Below are 19,459 nucleotides of genomic sequence, written 5' to 3'. Positions count from 1 at the left end.
TGCAGCTATCTAGTCAATTCTGACTCCTAGCCTTGTAAGACAGCAGAACTGCCCCTTTGGGTTTCTGAGTGTGTCAGTTTATGGATGATGAACATCAACAGGGTTCCTCATTCATAGTTGGACCTAAAGGTGGACAGAATAAAAAATCAAAGGTTATAAAATACACGCAACAGAAACTTGCTCCCTGGAGAGCTTTCCTAGTTGGCTAGGGAATTGTAGACCTACTTGACAGAAAACTGGGAAAGAACGTCTTAAGTAAAGTAAACATATTTGAAGGGCAAACATTTCCTGGTATTCAGGTTGACTTGAGTAAATACCTTCAGGACATTATGGAGGTAAGCTTCAGGGAGCTGAGAGGCACATCCGAGGAGGCAGACAGGACCATACATGTTTGTATCCTAATGATGAGTGATGGAGAGTAGAACTGTGCCCTCATTGAGTTTTCTTGGTGAAATCTTGATAGTAGATGTGAGGGTGTGGGATTCCCTGGAGCCTAGACCCATGACTCACCAAGACATGAATTACACTCCTCTGGCCATTAAATCATAACTGCAAACACTGATGTTCCCTTTGAGACAAATATCTTCAGGGTATTCACCTGGTGTAGAATAACACATAAGATATGAATAATGTCTCGGGAGACCATCTGGTCTCACAAGTCACTAAATTCCTCTGAATCTTTAGACAAGGGTTGACTTTAGGCCTTTGTTTCCTGCTCTCTCCCTTACTACCTTCTTTTTCCTTTCTCTCCCTCCACCCCTTGCCTCCTCCTCTTCTTCCCCTCCTCCTGCACCTCTCTTTAACTGTCTCTTGCTCACAATATGGAGAGAACTACCAGGCTATTGTGAGTCTCACTGGAAGCATGGCAGACAGTGGACCTTGTTGTCTCCTTTATAAACATGTTGTTTTCAGGTGTCATTGCGTCAGTTGGGACTCCTAGGGAGCTGATGCACAACAGAGGGTAATACTTCCCAGTCCTGCCCTGTCAGACACTTGTTCTTATTCCTGAGCCATTGTTGCAGCCACTGTGTCATTCCATTTCATCAAGGGCCTTCCTCCTTTCTCGCTTCCCCTGCATGTCACCCAGCATGATGTCCTTCTCCAGGGACTGGTCTCTCCTGATCACTGGTCACTATTCTGCAATGTCTCGCCTCCAGGGAGCAGTATGTCTGCTCTTCTTCCGAGATAGATTTCTTTGTTATTTCGACAGTCTTTGATGCTTCAATATTGTTGATCAATACCATTATCAAATGTATTATCTCCTTTTCCTTTGGTCTTCCTTATTCAATATCCAACTTATACATGTATTTAAGGTGACTGAAAATACTATGTCTTGTGCTGTAAGGCTGACAATCTACTTTTGACAATTCACTGCCTTAACAATTCCACAGTTACCTTGTGTGCTGCACACCTAGTGTCACACCTGAATCAGACTTGATTCAAAGGCCACGTGATCAGCAGCGTGTGAAAAGTTGTTTGGTTGTATTTTGAAGACAATGATTCTGTAACATCATCCCAAATGTGTCTTCCTCAGGTGTGTTTGACTCATAGGAACACCATAGTTCTGACTAGACCTTCATTTTTCTTAGGAATGAAGCGATTCAGAGGAGAGGAATTGCATTTTCTATCAAAAGCAACTTTTGATTTCCAGGTGTTTTTCTTTGGTTCTTAAAGTAAATTATTATCATGGAAGAGCGGGCAATACGTAAGCATAAGTGATTCTTGAGAAATATAATATTTATAAGCACTGATGGCTAATTTTTAAAAATCATTTTATCACAATCCATACATACATCCACTGTGTCAAGCACATGTATATTTGTTGCCATCATCGTTCTCAAGATGTTTGCTTCCTACTTGAACCTTTGTTATTAGCTGCTCATTTCCCCCTCTCTACCCGTAACCCCCTCCTTCATGAACCTTTGATATTTTATAAATTATTATTGTTTGGCATATCTTGCCCTGTCTGGTGTCTTCCTTTACCCACTTTTCTATTGTCCACCCCCATGGCGGAGGTTATATGTATGTAGATCCTTGCAATCTGTTCCCCCTTCAGATGACTCCTTTTTCAGTGAGTTTTCTATTGTGATTTAGGTGAGGGGCGGTTTTCATTTTCGACCATCCGCTCTGCATATAACAGTTTAAACCATCCATCAGTCCGCTCTGATGCTACCACCCTCGCCATTGTCTCTTCTCCCTCTTAGGTGCCTCTATTCACTCTTTCACCCTATCAGTCCCTGTCATCCTCCTGTGCATTGCTTCATCTTTCCCTTCCTGTCCCTGGAAACCTCTACAGCCTGTTTTCTTTGGATTCACAGTCTCTGTCTTGGGTGTTATCCTTATACTACTGGTCTCATATATTATCTTTCTTTTTTTGACTGACTGTCATCACTCAGCCCGTTATTCTCCTGGTCCATTCAAATCATTAGGTACTTCTTTTCTGCGATGAATAATATTCTATTGTGTGCATGCACCAGAGGTTTTCTTTTTTAATCATTCTTCTGCTGATGGACATTTGACCTGTCGCATCGTCTTGCTTGGTTAATGGTGCTGAAGTGATCATGGGAGTGTATACTGTCTGTCCATGTGGTCACTGTTAGTGCTTTAAGGTGTATACGCAGCGGAGCTTTTGCTGGTTCCTAACAGTTTCTGTTCTCCAGTATTTGAGGTGTCTCCGTATCCCTTTCCAGAGTGGCAGAACATCTTTACAGCGTGCATAAGACTCCCACGGGCATAGGTAAGAGTTCCAAGCTCATCCTGTAGTCCCAGCATTTATTGCTCCCGTGGTTTATAATCAGGTTGTCGTTGTTGGTGCAAGGTGACATCTCATCTGTGCTTGGATTTGCATCTCCCAGATGGTGAATGATTGTGATCATTTTGAATGTTTGTGAACATTTTGCTAGCCATTCGGTGAGATTTTTTGTGAATTGTCTGTTCCTGTCCTTTGCCCACTTTGTAATTGGATTTTTTTTTCCTGATTGGGGTGTTTTAGAGTTCCATAGCTTTAGAGATTAGTTTCTTGTTTGTTGTGCTGTTGTTAAGATTATTTCTAAGTCCATGGACTCTCCATTTCATCTGCTGGTGAGGTGTTGGCATGCACTTCAGTTTCATAGTTTTAGGAAATCTGTTTCAACTATTCTGTCTTCTACTGTGTGTACTTCATGCTTAACAACTGACAGTATGACTGTGTCTGGCAACAGGCTTCTTAAGTGTGTTAAATGCTCAATACATAGTCACAAATCACTTGCAAATACACTTTAGTGTCTTTAGGGATTAAACCAACAATTTCCAAACCATCACTCTCTCTTTATTGTTTAATGAGTAGAAGAGGTGCCCACCATCATGGACACATCTGCTCTATCCCTGGGTGTCCCTGTGTGTTGGAATGACTAGAAGACAATGGGTGTAACGTTCAGGGTTTGATTGAGGCCTCAGTTGTGGCCTCATCATTGATCACTACTGACCCTGTACTAGATGGTAACACATTCCCCATGTTATTTCAAACATAACAGTTGTGTAATAGCCGAGAGGGAATCTGATTACAATGAGTAAATTCATAGGCTGCTCTCTTGTCCCCATGAATATTTGGTCAAGAATTTTTGTCACCCCGTGATGAACACAATGCTCTCCTGAGATGTGGGTCACAGATATGTCTGTACAGCCTGATGTCCATGCAGTAAATAACCATGATGGCTCAGGCATATATTAAACTAGTTCTCCCTGGGAGTAAATCCATGATCCTTGAAATGATCTCAGTGGTAGGATGCTGGGTCAGACAGTTTATCATCTGTTGTTCATGCATTTTTCGTTCTTTTTGGTGACATAAGAATGTCGCGTTTGAGGACTCCTAAGTGCACACGTATTTGTTTTTCAATGATGTGTGTAGTGTTAGGTTTGACGTGTACATCTGTGATTCATTGTGAGGTGGCTTTGTATATGGCATGAGACCTGATTTCTGTTTACTTTTTCTGCATATGGATATCAAGTTTGGAAAGCACCATGTGTTAGAGAAATGTTCTCTTCCTCATGTCATGGTTTCCAGGCCTTGGGCGATGCTGAGCTGTCTACAAGAGGATGGGATTACTGATGAGATCTCAAAACTCTGCCATCGGTCTGTGTGTCTGTTCTTATACTCACACAAGTCTGTTTTGACTGTATTGCCTGTGTAGGATGATTCGGACATTTGAGATTGTCTGCTTCGTTCTACTGTTAGTGTTTTTGTAGCCAGGGTCTCTTTACTTTCCATCCGAAGTGGATGATTCATTATTTCCCATCTCTTTAAAAGAAGAGTCGGATTGCCTTGTATCTAGAAGTCTATTTGAATACCGTTGATATTTTCCTATTTCATTCCAGTAGTTTGGTCAATTTATGACTGTCATCTGTATATACGTGCTTTAACATATATGTTATACATCATGTTAAGTATATTATCAATCGAGTATTATTGATTAATATTACTTAAATAATGTTTAATTAAAAGATATTGTTAATTACATATATTATATATTCTTTGAATCTCCCAAGAGATTTATGTCTGGAGTCCTAGTGCGTTAGTGCTAACTGTATGGTCAACAGTTGGTAATCACCTGCTGCTCCACGGCCTAAGATGAAGTACTAACTTCAGTAAAAAATAACCATCTCAGAAGCCCTCAGCAGGCCTTTCTGCCTGCCCTATAGGATCACCACAAGTCAGAATCAATTAAATGATAGTTTAATTCAATTTTAAGATTAGGTTCTCCGCACTTCATCTTTGTGTAGCTACGATAAATGGTATCCCAGTCCTGAAATTCGTTCCCCCAGCATCCTCTTCTGGTAGAGGGTAGGTTTGGGAAACTTCGTAGATGGAAGAGTCAAGTGTGTCCCTTCCAACAATTTGACAATGATCATTTACAAACAAATGAAATCACTATTATGTGAATAATACCCTTTGATGTCTTTCATTTGTACTTCACAGCCACACGCAGGGTCCAAAGGTCCCCACGTGGCTCTCCAGGTGCTCACTGCAGACCTGTGGTGTCAAGGAATCCAGCTGTTTTTTGAAGGTTGACTCAGTGTCCTCTGGTTTGCTGGATCCTTCTATTGCTTTCATTGGCGTTCCTGTTGAGTCATTGACAAGGTTCAATGTCCAAGAGCATATCACTGGCAAACGTAGTTCAGTCTTTTTAGGGATAAAATCAGCAATTTCCAAACCGACACTTTCTCTTGCTCATGTAATGATTGGATGAGTTTCCCACCCTCATGGACACGTCATCTCTGTCCCAGGGTGTTCCTGAGAGTCGGAATTAGCTAGAATGCAATGGGTGTTGAGTTCTGGTTTGGACTGAGGCCTCCGATGTTGGCTCACCATTGATCCCTACTGATCCTGTACTAGAGGATCACAGATTCACATGTTATTTCATACATGAGAGCTGTTAAGAGCAGAGAGGGAATATTATTACAGCGAGAACTGTCGTAGGCTGCTCTCTAATCGACTATGATCAGTAGGCCAGGTGTTTAACACCCCTTGATGAATATGTTACTCTATTGAGATTTAGGAGACAGGTGTGTACAACCTCATGTCTGTACAGTAAATATGTCCCAAGGTTGGTTTAGACCCTTCAGCCCATTGAGCTGACTGGTTCTCTGAATTCTTTCTCCATCTCAATCCAACCTTGTCTCCCATGGGCCACTCATTACACCACAGACATACATGCCTGCCTGGAGAATTCTATTGAAAGTGAACATCTACTGAGCCTCAAGTTGAATCCCTTCTCTGCAAGGACACACAGGAGCCCTGTACACAGCAAATAATCTTATTTGAACAATTTAATGATCTAGATACACCGCACATAGAGGAGGGGACACTGAGAAAGATTAGGTTAGGGAGGGAACCTGTCTTCTCTGAGAAGAAGATGAGATGCAGAGGAACGCAGAGGGAGCTCTTCCTACTGGTGATTCTGATTCCACGAGGAAGCTGTAGCCTGTGACTGTCCATCCAGGTACCTTGTGAGGGGGAGAAAAACCAGGACAGGGTGTTGAGTCATGCTGATCTTAAAAGAGTCTCAAGAGTAGTCAGATGTCTAGAGTTGGGTATCTGTCAGGTAGAAGAGTTTGATACTTTCTCACTTGGAAATTAATAAAGTCTGTCTCTAAGACAGGTGAATGTCTAAATGGAATGATTCCAAGGCTGTGGAGATGGTGGAAGCAGGAATTTCATGATTCCAGAAGTCTTGGCCTTGGGAATGCACCTAACTCCCTGACCTAAAACATCATGACCTGAAAAACTATGTTTATATTTTGTTCTGTTTTTTTTTTTTAAGGGAAACAAAAAAGAAGAAGAGATCCTGGTAGTACTTGGATAAGTTGTCTTCTGGGAAATAAAGTGTCAGCCACTTGAACCAACTAGTCCCTCTGTAAGAGAGATGGGACACTTAGCTTATGTAAGCCGACAAAGAGAGGTTCTCAGGCATTTTTACGTATATTTTTTGGGGTCCGTAGGTTTGTAATAGAATTCAGAGCAACAAGTTATAGGCAGAAAGTGGTCGAGCTGGGGTTAGTCATTTTGAACTCAGTACAAGGATAAGGATTCACTCACACCAGCTGTATTGAGGTCAAAAAGAGACTGTCTGTTGCCCTGAAGATTTACCCTCTGGAAACCCGCCCTAGGGCTGCTGTGATATGTTCTGCAGACGGATCATTTTCTGGGGAAGGACTTCCTGCTTGACAAAGTAGAGGGTCAGAATAAAAGAGGACCGTCCACCAGAAAGACTGACAAAGTAGCTACAACAATGGGCTCAGACTTTAGAAAATGCAATCGTGAGGACAGTACAGAACTAGTCACTGTGTCCTTGTTCTGTGCACTGTGTCTCGGTGAGTAAGGGCCAACGTCACGGCCTCTATCCACAACAATAACACGATTCAGGATTGAATCGATGGCAGGGGGACCATCAATGAGGAAATGTTATCTGGGTGCATACTTTTGGAGAATCAAGAATCAAGCAGTTACTGAAGAAGGATTACCTAACCCCAGACCATAACCTCTGTCATCCAATGGGTGCTGATTCCTCCAGGAACCTACAGGCCAGACTGGAGCCTCCACTATGGGTCTCTGAGGCTGGAACTCTCTGTGGGAGCAGCAACCTCCCCCTCCTCCCATGGAGCAGGTCACGGTTGCCAAGTGCTAATCTTCTGCCTAGCAACCCGACCCTTACCCACCTCCCCACCTACAGCCCATGTGAAATCCCTGTGGGAGATCCTTACCTGGATGGGAAGGGCAGCAATGGACACTTACCCTCAAAATGTCTGTGTTATAGGAAGGGTTCCTGGCAACTTTGGAAAATTCTTAGGACAATTGTCTGAGAAAAAGAACAAAACAGACAAGAGGGAAAAGTCTGCACCCAACACTGATAACACTGAGGATTCTGTGTAAACACTGGAGCTCATAGCAAATGATTTACAAAGAGAGGATGTAAGTGAGATTGATGTGTTACTTGAAATTGTGCATACCTGCCAGGTCAATTAGAAACGCAGGGCAAAGTGTGGCTGAGTTACCTTGTTTGATGACATGGATTAGGTTTTCCTCAGGAATCTGCTCTTCTTTGAGAACATCCAAGAAGATGTCAAAGTCTTCCTGGGGCACAGAAGTGCTTCTTGCTGAAAATCGGCATATAAAGAGTGGGAAGTTTCCATGAGACATTGTGACTATACTGATGAGGCAGGCTTTCGGGGCTACAGTAAAACACCACCTTTGGCGTGTCCAATAATCCCTGGATCATGTAAATGTTTAAGGTGCTATGTCCATCTGGCTGCTGGGAGTAGGAATCGACCTCATGACAATGGCAGTGGGTCTGCTTTTGGTGGTTGTTGTGGATGTTGGCTCGGGACGCCTTGGGCTAATGGGTTGACTTTCTGCTGCTGAAAGGTCGTGCATTCTGGAACGTCCTAAGGGTCACAGTTCTCCCTGGCCCTCACGAGGGGACCTGGGGCTGCAGTTGACTCCATGGCAATTGGAATGCTTTTTGAATCAAAGGTGAGCAAATGGACAATCCACGTGGATGCCATCAGGACCGTTGGTGGTTCGGTGCTCCCAGAGGGGCCCTGGCACAGAGGCCTGGTGATCAACTTCCAAAACACCATCCTCTGAAAACCACCCTAAGGTCAGCGGAACTGGAACACACGGATTGATCTCCACGAGTTGGCAAGGAGGTTGGAAACTCAAGTGGGGTCCTTATGCATGAACGACCATGTGATATTGCACCCTGCCCGTTGTGACTAGAATCCCTGATCGGGGAGATGTTGATTCCTCCTTTCAGGGGTGGAGCTGATTCTTACCCAGAAGTTCTGCCGTTTTGGTAAATCCTCCAAATGTATCTACCCTATTGTCCAGTATTATGAAAACTTCTTTCAGGACATGGGTAAGTTTCACACCATTGTTGAATGGACCTGGGAAGAAAATAAATAATGAGCAAGGAATATACCTATATTGTTTCTGGCATTGCTAGGACTAAGCGCGCAAAGGGACAGTCTCTCTACAAGCCTAGGGGCATTCCCACCGTGTGTCACAGAGTTGTAATGAAGAATCAAAATCAACTTAGTGAAGCCGAACTACCACCACCACATTGAGGACGGGACTTGAAAAGACAGTGAAAAACATGAAATCGAAATCTCATGGACTTTTCCTCCGCCAACTTTTTAAAGCCACCTCATGTACATTTACTGATAAGCACTTCAGTGTCTGAGGAGCCAAGATGGTGATGCTAAGTGAGCTTTGTACTCTGAATGGCAAGGTTGGTGGTTCTAGCCACTCAGGCACTCATGAGAACAATGAGGCTGTCTGCTCTTAGAAAGATTTACAACGACTCTGACATCTTATACAGGGTCACTATGAGTCAGAGATGACTCAATGGCAGTAGGTTGGTTTCCTGTTGATGGGCTGATCTATAGATTAATAAACAGTGGCTGTTGAAGAATTCAGTGAGAGCTTATATAAGAGATAACAGTTACACAGAGGAGATAAAATTGATTTGTAAGGCAACCACTGGGGCACATACTTTCATTGTTCGCTTATTTCTATTCACAGAGCTGCTACTCAACTTTCATCAAAGATTTAGTCTGAGCCGTTGAAAATGCATAATGTTCTTCATGACCATTAAAACATTAAGCAAAAATAATCAAACAGACAGACAAAATGAGGGGAAGAAATCTCAACCAACACCTGATTTTTAATGATATCTGACTTGGAGAAAGGGTGATGGAGAATGACATAGATTCCACGTCGTATGGGAATCAACTTATACGTTAAATGATTGGCTGGGATTGCTTTAAAAATCTCTGCTCTTGACAAGATGGCCTTCGTATCGATACTCAAACTGGATCCATCAGACTGTAGTCCTTTAGGTTATTTTTAACGGGCACAGAACCTTGCTATCTACCCATGGCTGACAAGAAATATTCTAAGCATTTGTCTTTAGTTTCTCCTGGTTATATTCAAAGTTTCAAGGGGCTTTTAATGTAATATCATTTATCTCCTTGCGTAACAAATTAAAATGCTTGGAAAATTCAGGGGGTTCTACTTGGTTTTACCTCTGATGGTTAGCAGAAGCAAAATTTGTATCTCCAGATTCCATGTGAGAAAGTTTGGCCCTCAATTGCATCTCAACAAGCGCCTATCCCAGAGAACACTATGGTACTTACCAATATTAACAAATTCATCGCTTCCTTTTCTCGATACATATTCATAATGGGGAAGGCATCGTTCTTTAAAGCTAGAACAGAAAAAAATTGTCAATTGAATTGGTAAATGTAATAAAATCATTCAATACATAACTGGATGACTAGGATTTCATGTCTGGCCTTGCATGCATCAACAATGTCCACATAGCTCCCTTGTCTACAAAACAGCATGTGTACACTTTACTCGAGGCAGTTTCCAAAGACCTTCCATTTGGAATATAATGCAACTGGTGAAATGCAGTAAGACTGAGTGAAATCAAACAAGGTGCGACTCTGCGGGCCTGTTCATCATGTGACAACTGTAGAACCACGGAGTCACACCCTGATCACTGTCACCAGTGACTCCAAGGATGGGTGTTAGTCAGAAAGAGCACCACCTTCCTCTCTGGGCTACAGACACACTGATACGTTTTCAGTGCTTTCTTGCTTACAGGGGCACAGACATTTGTCACCACTGAAATGTGAACCTCAGAAGGACAATTCTTCTCATGGGAAGAAAATTGAATCTCGGTAAAGTTGCTTGAAAGCATGTGTCCACATGTACGGAGGAGTTAAAAACAGTAGGAAGCATACATTCTCAACATGATAAGGAAAATGATACCCTGTTCATTTTTTTCTAATTTAAACAAAAGAAAAGGCTGGCAACATGGTTATTCTACTGGAAGGTTCTATGACACTCGTCTAGATGTGGAACCATAGGCACCTTACCCATTGTCACAGCGCCTTTGTTCATGATGTTTTCAATGCTGGTTTCCTTTCATCATTCAAAATCTCTCTCTCTCTGTGTGTGTGTGTGTGTGTGTGCTTGTGCTTGCATGTGCGCGTGATTCACACAAAGAGGAAGAGATACAAAGAAAGATAAAGACAAAGATTTGCACTCAAATAAATATTTTAGGAGTTAATGTCAAATTGAAAACCTAGCTCGTTATATACCCCCAACACAGGTCCAAAATCTTTTCTCTTTAGATCTCTTTTCTATGTCAGATTTAAGAACTCGTTATTGTTTACTTACAGAATTTCAAAAACTGTCTGTTATTTGGTATTTGAATGCATCCTGTGCCCAAGAGTTCCCAGAAGGTGCATGATCAGAAGGAAGCACAGAATGTAGCCGACTGCCAACTTCCATTGGCACCTGTTGGTGGTCTGGAGATGCTGAGTTCAAACCATATCCACAGCAGAAAATCGTCTTCAGCGTTATCGCTTCCTCCTCCTTTCTGAGAACTCTGACCTTATGATGCCATCACCCTGCTTCCTGTATTCAGCACCCTGGAACCTCCACATTTCTTGACCACTGAAGTGTTAAAGTATTTCTTTTTAAAATACCTGAGTAATTCAGAACACAATCCTTTCCCCTCTTCTTGCTCCCTAACTTGAAAACTCATTTCCTCCTCCAAATGCATTCCACACCTGTGATATCCCAGGTATAATCCGCTCATTCTTACCAGACTGCCACAATCCCCAAACATCACTGCCCTCTCTGCCCCTCATCTTAACTTTCCTTTAGAAACCCCAACCATATTCCAACATCTGTTTCTGGATCTGAACGAGGATTCCAAAGGAGCCAAAAATAATTCTACTTCTTTCTTCCTGACTTGAGTTTTTACCAAAAGCGTGCAAAATACCAACCACATTATCAGTTACCCTTTGGGAAATGAAAGCGTTTCCACAGTGTGTTTATGTGATTTTACGTCAACATGGACATGTGACATCCAAGGTGGAATTCCTGCTGTGAAGCAGGTCACAGCCGGATGTTGCTTCCTTGGAGGTGTGGCTCTCTATTACTTTTTAATTTAATGCACGCACTGTAGCATTCCATATTCTACCATGTCAATCAGATTTGGACAGTTGCTCCCACGATCCATTTCCAAACACTCTTTCTCTACTTGGACTACAAGATTTCATCTTCCTTTCTCCTGACCACCACCAGTACTGTAAACCCCTCCTCCTAAAACCGAAATTCTACTTGCTGTCTCTCTACGTACACCAATCCTGGGTTTCATATACCAGACTTCGGCTCCTAAATCTGCACATCTAGAGACTGTTCAAAGCCCACCACCCAGAGCCCTGAGATTTCTCTGCAACCAAGGAAGGTGGATTCTCCCTTGGTAACCAGATTTCCGTGTTCATTTTCATTCCATGAAATGACTACTTACTTGATATAGAATCCTAATCTGATGAGTCCATATAGCGGGAAATGCACAACATCGCGGATGAAAACACTGGAATCTCCACCGTCCTTTGTCTTGTTTGGGTTGGTGGAGGCAATGTAGAGTGGTTTATAATTTTCTCTGATCTAAAAGTAACATATTCATGAGAAATATTGGCACGGGACTGTCTTTTTCTTGAACGTCTTCGACAAGAATGCCACACATTTGCATAAGAACAGTAAGTGCTTGTGTTTAATATAAAAAGCATTTAACAACAATAACACCAAACACAATGGCAAGATAGGAAATGTAAGTGAGAAATCCCTGCAGGATTTCTACTATTTCCACCTGACATCATCTACTATTTCCACCTGACATCCAGTGTGTATTTCTAGGGCAAGTACAGAGGGAGACAGGTAGAAATGCAGCATGCCATTGATGTTGTTTGTGGTTCCAACTCACATCCACTGTGTCATTTCATGTGAAGTACAGAGGGAGAAAGTAGAAACGCAGCATGTTGCTCATGGTGTCTGTTTCAGCACTCCATTCAAACCAGAGAGTTGCCGGACAGACTGCCCAGAAGAGACCCCACCAGAAAGTTCCAGTTACCTATTTCTGAAAAACCAGCCACGCAAAACCATATGGAGCATATTTCTGCCGAGCAAGGCATCAAGGTGTCCTGCATCAGCATTCTCTCGTGGGGCTTGGTCGTAGAAACTTATCATTACCCAATAAATCAAAAGACTGTGCTTTGGGGAGTTACAGGTTTAGACCCAGGTGCACACATTTGGAAACACCAATACAATCCCTCAAAGCTACATGCACGTGCACAAAAGAAGACCCCTCTGTGATGGGATTTCCTCATTACCACGGAGAGTTTTTCTTTAGGAAGAGTGTCCAGGGCAGCGCAGGTGGGGGCGAGTCCCAGCATCAGGAGTAGAGTCTTCATCTTGCTGTGTTGTTCACTTGCCTTCTGAAGAGCCAGTAGAAGGTAACCTGCTGTAGAGGTTCTGTATTCTTCCCTCCTATTATGCCTCCTGTGTTTCCATGTGACTCTATCGTGTGGTTCCCTAGAGAGTTTCCTAAAATAGCAATAGTAAACATCCTGGCTGGCAGTTCTTTAAGGACATTTAGACTTTGCAGTTCATTTTTTCCACTCTATTTCTCTAACAAAACAAAACAAAAACCATTTTAGCTCAAGATCTGTTCCCCCAGGTTTCTTGTGAAAGGGCAGCAATGTCTGTTCCGTGAATCCTGAGAGAGATCGAGTGATCGAAGTGCCGACTCTGAGGAGGAAAACCCTGGTCTTTGGGGTCACTTTTGCCTCAAAGCCAGTGAGGGACTTGCTGGTGGTCATCGTCTTGGCGTCCCTCTGTGGATCTGCAGTGTTGTCTGTGTGTCTGACCTCTGGTGGGAAGGAGATCCTGCACTTGTCACTGTCTTCTCTGTGTCTCCTCTGAGCCATTCATGCAGAACCAGAGATGTCTTCCCTGTGTAAAGCTCCTACAACATGGCTTCATATGGAGACATGAGTCCCTTGTGTTTCTTTGACTTCCAGACAAGAGTTAGTCAGCCACTTGGATAAGTTATTACATTTGGTCCCGTGACCATGGCCCACAATCCATTGTCATACAGATGTTGTTCGGGACCGTCAGTCGGTTCCGACCCACAGTGATTCTGTGCGTAAGAGAAGGCATCAGCACTGGCCCTGTGCCATTCACACGGCTAGTTCTTCATGTTAATCCAGAGTTGCAGGCACTGTATCAGTCCATCTTATGGATTCTCCACCTTCCTAATACAGCGACCCTTTGATACATTGTCTCGTGCTGGGGAACCCCCCCGCCCCCAACCCTAAAGTCATTTTCATTGCTACTCTATCCCTGTCATTTTGCACCTCTGATGAATCAGGCACGACCCCTGTGAAAGGGTCGTTTGACCCACAGAGGGCTCTTGGTCCACAGGCTCAGAACTGCTGCTCTAAGGAGCCAGGTTCCCTACTCCATGGGACTTCCTCAGTCTGCACTCACGCCTTCTGTGGTGTCTGTAGATTTACAGATGGTGAAAGAAACTGAGCTCCTGGATCAATACAGACCAGCATCCCTCCACCCCTCACTTACCCCCCAGAGGATGCACGCTAGAAACTGTAGGGGAGGTAGATGGTAGTGCGTATAAGGTATGCAAATAATGATAATTTATGATTTATCCAGGGCTGACAAGGGTGGTGTAAGGGAGGAGGCGACACCAAAATCTCAATAGAAAGTAAATGTCTATGTATGTACAAATGTGCTCGATAAAATTGATGTGTGGATTGTTGCCAGAGCTGTCAGATCCCATAGTAAAATGTTTAAAAATAAAATAAGTAAATGCAAGCATAAAATTAAACAAATGGAGCTCCCAGGTGTATTGTTCTTCTCTGACACTGCAGATAAGTGGTGAGCTTTGACCCCCAACAAATGCCCACTTGCAATCAAGTTATGGAGAAATGTCTGTCTGTCTGTCTGTCCTCAAATGGATGACCTCTTTGAGCCACGTTTGTATCAGGCTGAAGAGTGAATTGACAGAGGAGAAAGGAGAGAGGAGGTGAGGTGTCTAAACCATCATGGGGAGCCATTCTATTGTTCAGGGGTGTGGTTTAGTGATCAGGTGTCTGCCTGCAAATCCCTTAGAAGCACCGTCTTCATGATCACGTGCAGGACATGAGAGAAGAGCAGTGTATGACCCCTCAGAGTGTCGTAAGTAACCATCCTGCTGTCATGCCACCCTCGCTCGAGGAACCCAGAAATGGTGTGGGAGAATGGATAATCCTCTACTGTGGGTTCAACACCAATCAATGATGTGAGTCTCTGAGACAGGAACTGAAGCCAAAAAACCTCAAAACTCGGAAATAGATGTATGTGCCTATATCTATAGGTTTAATATTATGGTGGCGGAAGGATATTGGGCCTCTACTCAAGTACTCCCTCAATGCAAGAATACTGTCCTCTATTAAATTGGCATTCTATGATGCTCACCCTCCCGACAGAACTGCTGTAGCCAAAGCAGGTGAACAAGCGGCTGTGAAATGCTGTTTCCTGCTCCGGAAAATGCCAGAGGAATTGTTGTGTTGCTGAACACAGCTGGCCAGGGCAGCGTTATGGGGAGAACTCAAGTGTGTGAGTGGTTGTCTCGTTTCAAAGGTGAGATGTTGATGGATGACAAACTTCCTTCTGGACATCCTCCAGCCTGCCGCATGGATGAAAATGTCGAATCGTAGTACATTTCGAGTTCGTTCTACCAGGTCAGAGTGTTCATAAAACTTTCCATTTAGAAGTTCTGAAAAGATGGTGTAATAACGTGTGACAACAAAGACCTGATTTGTGGCAACCGCTGGAGGGATTGGTTTTGCCACCTTGACAGGATGGCTCATTGTGTCAGTCTGACTCACCGGACCTCACTCCTTGAGAGTTTTTATTGTTTGTTTTTGCGAATGAAAACGGACATGAAAGGATAGCGATTTGGAGATGTAGAAAAGGTGACGGAAATAACAAGGAGGTGCTGTTCACCACACACACAGATGAGTTTGAACAAGGTTTCCAAGTATGGAATCACAGATTTGAGAAATATAGTAAGTGTCATAATTCAGAGGATGTTGAAGGTGATTAGATTGTTTTGTAAAAAGAAAAATTAAATGTTTTGGGGGTAGGGATTACCCCCTCATAGGTTGCAAACAGGAAGGATTGGGAATTGGAAAATACAGCGTTGGTGACAGAAATGAGACCGGAGGTGACATGATGGAAATTTGTGATTTCCTCACACAAAAGCTTTTTCAACAATGTAGCCAGTGGTTGTACATTTGGAACTCAAAAGATGGAAGACAACAGGCGTCAAATTTTGTGTGGAGAGACTGTTGAGAAACTCCATCTCATCAGCCAACAAGGGCATGGGCCAAAGGTGGATCACGCCTTTAATGAATCATCAGCATGTGGAGGGTGAAGCTGAAAAAAAAAATGCAAGAGAGCGCCCCCTAAAGTACCTTGAATTTATCCCACTAGAATTTAGAGGCCACTTATAGAATAGATTTGCTGCATTGAACGCTAATGACGGAAGACAAGGCAGACAGGAATGATATCAAGGACAGTATAAGAAAGTTCTTGGAAATGTCCAATTATTTTTTCTGTGTTTTTTTCGTGCAGAATTTTCGAAGCCCTGTTGTACTTGAAGAAAGCTAAAGGTCCTTAAAAGGGGGGGAAGGGGAGGGAGAAGAGAACAACATGGATGTCAGCGGAGATGCTGACGCTTTCTTCTACATGTTTAAATGCTACACGTGGAATCCAGGAACAGGCATGGGAAAAGCGATACCAAAAGGGTAGGGGGAAGGCGGGGAGGGGAGGAAGAGGGAACCAATCAGATTGATCAACACATAACAACACACACATACCCTCTAGGGGAGAGAACAACAGAAACCATGGGGGAAGGGAGACAGGTCATGGTGAGACATGAAAATAATAAGAATTTATCATGTATCAAGGGGCCACGAGGGTGGGGATGAGGGAGGGGGAAAAGAGCAGTTGCTTCTGAGTGCTCAATAGAAAGTAAATGTCTAGAAAAGAAGGCTGGCAGCCTATGTACACATATGCCTGATACAATTGATGTGTGGATTATAATCAGAGCTGTGTGAGCCCTCAATAAAGTGATCTTTTCATAAAATATAAAAGCTAAAGCAACTTGAATGCATGCACAGTGAAGTTCAAAGAACAGCTGGAGAAAATGTAAAATATTGTAACAAAACATGCCCGTACCCGGAATTAGGAGACAAAGGGAGAAAAATGTTCTCTGTGTCCCGCAAAGTAAGAGCTTAAGGGGTCAATTGGCTAAAGTTACACGTTTTAAAGATCCCGGGGAGCCTCCTTGGCATTGTGAGGGTTCAGAAAGTTATTTCAGAATCACAGAGAGAACCTGTGACAGCCAAGAAAGAAGAACTGTCACAGGAACCCCTGTGAGACCCCTCACTCTGAAGGGAGGCGACCGAGGTCAAGGCACAAAGACCATGAGACAGAGCAGAGGAGCAGCCATGACATTGGGAGGAACAGGCTTCCCAGAACCAAGCAAAGCTGAGGGACCGCACTGCCAAGAAGCTGAGGAGCAGTGCGAGGCGTGCTCTCCAGAGTGGCCGAGGAGGGGCATTGCAGACAAAAGAACTTTGGAATTGTTAGGGTTTTGTAACCTACTAGCTCCCCTCATAAATCCCCAGAGTCAGAAAGAAAACCGCAAGGGTTCCCATGCACCTGATTCTTCATCCTAGACACCCCACAGGGTGGAGGAGAATTGCTCCGTAACACATCCGATGTTGTCATCCTAGTGGACACGGATGGTCACATGCATGTTTTGGATTCCTAGTGTGAGTTGGGATGGCCACATCCTGAAAGTTTATTGTGTCCACCTGGCTTATGAACACATGGGAGTAATTGAAGAGCCTAGATAAATGGCTAGGTGAGCCTTGCCTTTCTAGTTCTCAGGTCTCTTGCTCTCTGATGATCAGACCAGGGTGCAGCTGCCTCAGCCAGTTCCCTCCTTCACCTGGCAAGACTCACTTCCTGCAAGACATCCCTGAGGAGAAGCTGCATGGAACTACCCTGACGGAGCTCTGGGTGCTGGAGCAGCCGTGTGGAGACCCCTGCCAGCGATGAGATGCTCACACACTCACTCACTCGGCTTTCCTCCTGCAGTCGGCTTCATTGTGTGTGTTTTGTGAGATTAAGGAGGACTTTGTGGATTGGTGTTGGACATATGGGCTAGTGTTGGACCTATGAGCTTGGACAGCAGTAAGTTGGGAGGCTTTCTTAATGTGAAATTCCCCTTTATATAAAACTCATTATACATACGAGTTCCTGTGGATTTGTTTCTGTTATGTACCCAGGCTAACATGTTAACCTAGCTCAGCTGCTGACTGAAAGCTTGGAAGTTCAAGTCTCGCTTGAAGAAGAAAGGGCTAGTGACCCATCATCCTCCAGATCATCAGGGGAAACCCTTCAGATCCCAAGGCTTCCCCGAGGCACTTTGGCTGGACTTCATGAATCAACTGCACCATTAACTGGGATATGGAGAGGAGCATGTTTAAGAAAAGAGCAGAGAGCTCTTCGCTCAACCAGTAAACGTGTTCTGGTCCGGCCAGATTTGTGAGATAGTATTGGGGTCACAATATTGTGGTGGGGTGGAAGGATGAAAGAACTAGAGCAGCGGTTCCTAACCTGTTGGTAGCAACCCCTTTGGGGGGTCAAATGGCCCTTTCACAGGAGTCGCCTGATTCATAACAGTAGCAAAATGACAGAGATGAAGTAGCAACGAAGGTAATTTGATGGTTGGGCGGTCACGACCATATGAGAAAATGTACGAAAGGGTCGCGGCATGAGGAAGGTGGAGAACGACTGAACTAGAGGAAAATTAAGTGTTTCCTCGAGGCTACACTGCACCCTGCGTGGTTTGTCCCTTGTGGCCCTTCTGACCTTGGGTGCCCAATTGACATTCCTGGCAGTTTTGAGGAAGAATGAAGTAAATTCTAACACTATGCATAAAAGTTTGCTTTCCATAAAGCTCCAGACAACCTGAAACAGTAAGGATATCTTTTCCATCTACCGCGTGGGGCGCCATCTAGCCAGCTGTGTGCACAGGATCAGGGCAACATTGCCTAGTGCAGTGAGATCATCGAAGCCCCTTATTATGTATGGCCCCATCGCTGTAGCCTCAAAAATACCTCACTGTGTGAAGGGATGATCTATTTTTCACCGACCCTCTACATTGCCAAACAGGCTATCCCCCTCTTACCAAACCAAACTCACTGCCACTCAGCCAATTCTGACTCCTGGCTCATTTCCCAGAAGAGGATGTGCACAACACGTGACATCAAGTCTCACCAACAACACGTCTGAGGAGCACACTGGCCATGGTATCGATTCTGACTCATGCAGAGCCTCTGGACAGGAGTGCATCTGGCCCTGTGGGTTTCTGAGGCTGTAAATCTTTTCTGGGGCACATGGCCTCGACCTTCTCCAGTGGACAAGCTAGTGGGTTATGGCCGGCAGCCGAATGTGGTGCTCAGTGCATCACCATGACTCCTTGACGGGAGTCCCTGACGTAGTTCGTATTCCTTGCCTACATCGTAATTGAGAGGCATCCTCTCTGGGTTTCCATAGTCATTGCTCAGCCTTCACACACATGTGAATCCCATGAACAGACCGTGTACTTGGGTCAGGTGCCCCATTGTCCTCACAGGGTCATAGTAGCTCCATCCCACGTTCCAGCAGTCTTGTGCACCTGATCTCTCTCTTGTCCGCTTCTGTCCAGTTGCTCTTCCTGGAAGGTGGCAGGAGCTCATTTATAGGGATGAGCTTGGGGTTTTCAGCAGCTACACCCTACGGAGTGGACAGCTGCATCCACCTGCACATTCTGTCTTTACTCTGGAAGCTGTCCCCTTGAACCTCCCAGCGCTTCAGTTGCCAGTGACAGCCTCCAGCAGCCCTGCAGTGAACAAGCCACCCCAGCACAGGAACCAGACAGACACAGTGGCTACCACAATGGGCTCACGTTGAGGAACGATGGTGAGGATGGCTCAGGACCTGACAGGG

This window comes from Tenrec ecaudatus, chromosome X (genome assembly GCF_050624435.1).
Source record: "Tenrec ecaudatus isolate mTenEca1 chromosome X, mTenEca1.hap1, whole genome shotgun sequence".
In the NCBI taxonomy this organism is placed as follows: domain Eukaryota; kingdom Metazoa; phylum Chordata; class Mammalia; order Afrosoricida; family Tenrecidae; genus Tenrec; species Tenrec ecaudatus.
The sequence above is the reverse complement of the archived record's forward strand: the minus strand, read 5'-3'. Positions refer to the sequence as shown.